Raw genomic sequence first — 5547 nt, 5'->3', positions numbered from 1 at the left:
TCAGTGTGTCAGAGGACAGCCAATCAGAGCGATCGTGGTGTGGGACTGCTCTGATTGGTCCCTCTGCCTGTCACAGCGATCCCCTGCTGCCGAAAGCAGCGGAGATCGCCATGGCTTCACTGGGAGGAGCCGCACAGTGAAGCTTTTAATACCTGACGTATGCATACGTCCAGTTGCACGAACCTGTCAGCAGCTGGGACGTATGCATCGGGTAAGTAGCGGGAAGGGGTTAAGGATGCAGCCCTTTTTTGCAAATCTGACCATTGTCACTTTAAGCATTAATAACTCTGGGATGCTTTTACTTTTCATTCTGATTATGAGAATGTTTTTTCGTGACATATTCTACTTTGTGTTAGTGGTAGACTTCCGTCGATACCTGCATCATTTATTGGTGAAAAAATCCAAAATTTGATGAAGAGTTTTTACTTTGAAGCTCTCTGCTAATAAGGAAAATGGACATACTAAATACATTATATATTGATTCACATATACAATATGTCTACTTTATGTTGGCATCATAAAGTTGACCTGTTTTTACTTTTGGAAGACATCAGAGGGCTTCAAAGTATAGCAGCAATTTTCCAATTTTTCACAACATTTTCAAAATCAGAATTTTTGAGGGACCAGTTCAGTTTTGAAGTGGAATTGAGGGGCCTTCATATTAGAAATACCCCACAAATTACCCCATTATAAAAACTGCACCCCTCAGTAAGTGTGTTAACCCTTTAGGTGTTTCACGGAATAGCAGCAAAGTGAAGGAGAAAATTCAAAATCTTCATTTTTTACACTCGCATGTTTTTGTAGACCCAGTTTTTGCTGAAATGGTTTTTTGGGGGCATGTCACATTTAGGAAGCCCCTATGGTGCCAGAACAGCAAAAAAAAAAAAAAAAAAAAAAAAAAAAAAAAAAAAAACACATGGCATACTATTTTGGAAACTAAACCCCTCAAGGAACGTAACAAGGGGTACAGTGAGCCTTAACCCCTTAAGGACTCAGCCCATTTTGGCCTTAAGGACTCAGACAATTTAATTTTTACGTTTTCATTTTTTCCTCCTCACCTTCTAAAAATCATAACTCTTTTATATTTTCATCCACAGACTAGTATGAGGACTTGTTTTTTGCGCGACTAGTTGTCCTTTGTAATGACATCACTCATTATATCATAAAATGTATGGCGCAACCAAAAAACACTATTTTTGTGGGGAAATTAAAACGAAAAACGCAATTTTGGTAATTTTGGAAGGTTTTGTTTTCACGCCGTACAATTTATGGTAAAAATGACGTGTGTTCTTTATTCTGAGGGTCAATACGATTAAAATGATACCCACTATTATATACTTTTATATTATTGTTGCGCTTAAAAAAAATCACAAACTTTTTAACCAAATTAGTACGTTTATAATCAATTTATTTTGATGACCTCTAACTTTTTTATTTTTCCGTATAAGTGGCGGTATGGGGGCTCATTTTTTGCGCCATGATCTGTACTTTTTTTTGATACCACATTTGCATATAAAAAACTTTTAATACATTTTTTATAATTTTTTTTTAAATAAAATGTATTAAAAAAGTAGGAATTTTTGACTTTTTTAAATTTTTTTTCGTTCACGCCGTTCACCGTACGGGATCATTAACATTTTATTTTAATAGTTCGGACATTTACGCACGCGGCGATACCAAATATGTCTATAAAAAAAATTTTTTACGCTTTTTGGGGGTAAAATAGGAAAAAACTGACGTTTTACTTTTTTATTGGGGGAGGGGATTTTTCACTTTTTTTTTACTTTTACTTTTACATTTTTTTTACACTTGAATAGTCCCCATAGGGAACTATTCATAGCAATACCATGATTGCTAATACTGATCTGTTCTATGTATAGGACATAGAACAGATCAGTATTATCGGTCATCTCCTGCTCTGGTCTGCTCGATCACAGACCAGAGCAGGAGACGCCGGGAGCCGCACGGAGGAAGGAGAGGGGACCTCCGTGCGGCGTTATGAATGATCGGATCCCCGCAGCAGCGCTGCGGGCGATCTGATCGTTCATTTAAATCACGAACTGCCGCAGATGCCGGGATCTGTATTGATCCCGGCACCTGAGGGGTTAATGGCGGACGCCCGCGAGATCGCGGGCGTCGGCCATTGCCGGCGGGTCCCTGGCTGCGATCACCAGGACATACATTTACGTCCTGCGTCCTTAAGGGGTTAAAGGGGTATTCCAGGCCAAAACTTTTTTTTTATATATCAACTGGCTCCGGAAAGTTAAACAGATTTGTAAATTACTTCTATTAAAAAATCCTTCCAATAGTTATTAGCTTCTGAAGTTGAGTTGTTGTTTTCTGTCTAACTGCTCTCTGATGACTCACGTCCCAGGAGCTGTGCAGTTCCTATGGGGATATTCTCCCATCATGCACAGCTCCCGGGACGTGACATCATCATTGAGCAGTTAGACAGAAAACTTCAAAAGCTAATAACTATTGGAAGGATTAAGATTTTTTAATAGAAGTAATTTACAAATCTGTTTAACTTTCGGGAGCCAGTTGATATATATAAAAAAAGGTTTTGCCTGGAATACCCCTTTAACACCCCACAGGTGTTTGACGACTTTTCGTTAAAGTTGGATGTGTAAATGACTTTTTTTTCACTAAAATGCAGGTTTTCCCCAAATTTTACATGTTTACAAGGGGTAATAGGAGAAAATGCCCCCCAAAGTTTGTAACCCATTTCTTCTGAGTATGGAAATACCCCATGTGTGGATGTAAAGTGCTCTGCTGGCGCACTACAATGCTCAGAAGAGAAGGCGCGCCATTGAGCTTTTGGAGAGAGAATTTGGTTGGAATAGAAATCGGGGGCCTTGTGCATTTATAAAGCCCACCGTGGTGCCAGAACAGTGGACCCCCACATGTGACCCCATTTTGGAAACTACACCCCTCACAGAATTTAATAAGGGGTGCAGTGAGCATTTACACCCCACTGGCGTTTGACAGATCTTTGAAACAGTGGGCTGTGCAAATGAAAAAATTTTTACACACATGTGGGGCGTAAATGCTCACTGCACCCCTTATTACATTATGTGAGGAGTGTAGTTTCCAAAATGGGGTCACATGTGGGGAGGGGGTCCATTGTTTTGGCACTAAGGGGGCTTTGTAAACACACGTGGCCTTCAATTCCGGACAAATTTTCTCTTCAAAAGCCCAATGGCAATCCTTCTCTTCTGAGCATTGTAGTTTGCCCGCAGAGCACTTTACATCCACATATGGGGTATGTTCTTTCTTAGAAGAAATTGGATTACAAATTTTGGGGGACTTTTTCCTATTTTCCCTTGTAAAAATGAAAAATTTTGTGTAATACCAACATTTTAGTAAAAAAAACATTTTTTTCATTTTCTCATCCAACTTTAACAAAAATTTGTCAAACACCTGTGGGGTGTTAAGGCTCACTATACCCCTTGTTACGTTCCGTGAGGGGTTGTAGTTTCCAAAATGGGGTCAAATGTGGGTATTTATTTTTTTCCGTTTATGTCAGAACCCCTGTAAAATCAGCCACCCCTGTGCTAGCGGCGGGGACCGGAGTTCCCACGGGCATACCCATTCGCCTCCTCTAATGGGCCCCCCTCACCACCGATCGCTTCACAAAGTGAAGCGACGGAGGAGAGGGGGAAGGAGGAGACCCGCACCAGATCCCTGCTATTGGTCCATCTGTACTGACGGACCAATAGCCGCGATCGCCGGCCAGGGACCGCTGCAATTGGTCCCTGGCCGGCTTCAGGGAGGCTCGGCTGTGCAGCACAGTTGAGCTCAAACTGTCACAGTGCCCGGCAGCGCTGTGACTGTTTATTCTCATGAGGTACATGTTCGTAGTGATGCGGGGAAGTCATCCCTTATCACCACGTTCATGTACCTGATTTTGCAGGAAGGGGTTAAAGAAATTAAACCATTTTCCATCAACTGAGCTACATGGTGGCTCATTTTGTGTACCATAAATTGTAGTTTTAATTGACCATTTTTTGATCAATTTGTACAATGTGCTATGTGGTTTGGTTTTAAAGAGTACCTGTCACCAAATAAAACTTTTAATATAGTGTTCCTTGTGTAACTAGCAGACACTTTCCCATTCACTTGCTTTTAAAATTACCAACATAGATATCTTTAAAATGTAATAGAAAAAACGGCCACTAGGTGGCTCCGTTCTGTGCCCTGACAATTCACAATACAGTGAGTTTGGTCTCCTCCCAGCCTGGCAGGAGAGCAAACTCAAGAAGTTCTTCTCTGCACTTAGCTTGATTGACAGCTGCAGAAAGCCTCATTGAAAGCTACAAAGAGCCTCACAAACATGCATAGAGCCTCACTAAAAACTGCACAGAGCCTGAGGTCTTCTATTCATCAAAGCACTGCAACCATGTGAGAGCAGAAGTGGTCAGCCAGCAGGCTTCAGTGATGTCATGCCTGCTGGGAAACGTCCACTTTCTCCTGCAGAGAGATTGCACTCTCATTTGAGCAAGAATAAAAAGGTATGATACAGAGCTTTCAAAGCTCTGAAATTTTTTTCCGAAGGTGAGAGGAGTGTTAGGAATAGTTAGGAAACATAGCCCGAGTTAGTTTAAAAAAGTTTGTTTGGTGACAGGTACTTTTTAATACATCAGACATTTCCACATGCAGAAATACCATATAGGTTTATGTTTTTTTTATTTATTAGAAAACTGGGAAATTTGGGTAATTCGAAAGCTATTATTATTATTATTATTTTATTTTTAATGATTAAGGGTGTGCACTGATGTCAGAAACGGATTGGAAGGGGGCTGCTGTTTGAGCGTAGCTGAACTTTTATTATCTGTGCAATAAAAGTTTGCTTTAAGAAGTTCACCATTTGGCTGAATCCCTTGTTTCTTTTGTTGTGCAGTCTGCCAAGCCAGACTCAGGCTTGATCCGTGCGGAGGTGGAGACCCGAGACCAGTGTTGAGCTGGCTTTGCCTTGCTACTTGTTGCACATAAAACTAACATATCCCATTAAACAAATTTAAAGATCTTCTCCCTGCATGATGTTCCAAATTTTTCCATTTGCTCAAAATCCTGGTCTTGTTTTTCTGCAACTGTGTTGGTGTTTGTTTACTTTTATTATTCATATTTAGATATTACACTTTGCGGCTTCTGTGCAGCTTTCCATGACAACAAAAAAAGGTGTTAAAAATGAACGCATCAATTTTTATTTTTTTTTTACATCCACAATTGTCAAAAGGCATTTGTAGCTCATTTATCAAAATGAAGTCATATTTAATAACTAGGGCTATAACACCGAGGATAGAGGGCATGACGTCAAATGAAAGTAAAAAATTATAATAATTGTATATATGTGTGTGTATACATATACATACATATATATATATATATATATATATATAAATAAATAAATGTATAAATCACCTAAAAATCAATAATCTTATTTACCACTATGAAATATGCCCAAACTGTTAAGATTAAGTAATAATACTAATATCTGTAAAAGAAGGATGAACCAAACAGGGAAATAATAAAGAAAAGCTGAAAATA

This window comes from Hyla sarda, chromosome 5, assembly GCF_029499605.1.
Source record: "Hyla sarda isolate aHylSar1 chromosome 5, aHylSar1.hap1, whole genome shotgun sequence".
Lineage (NCBI taxonomy): Eukaryota > Metazoa > Chordata > Amphibia > Anura > Hylidae > Hyla > Hyla sarda.
Note: the sequence above shows the minus strand (reverse complement) of the source record.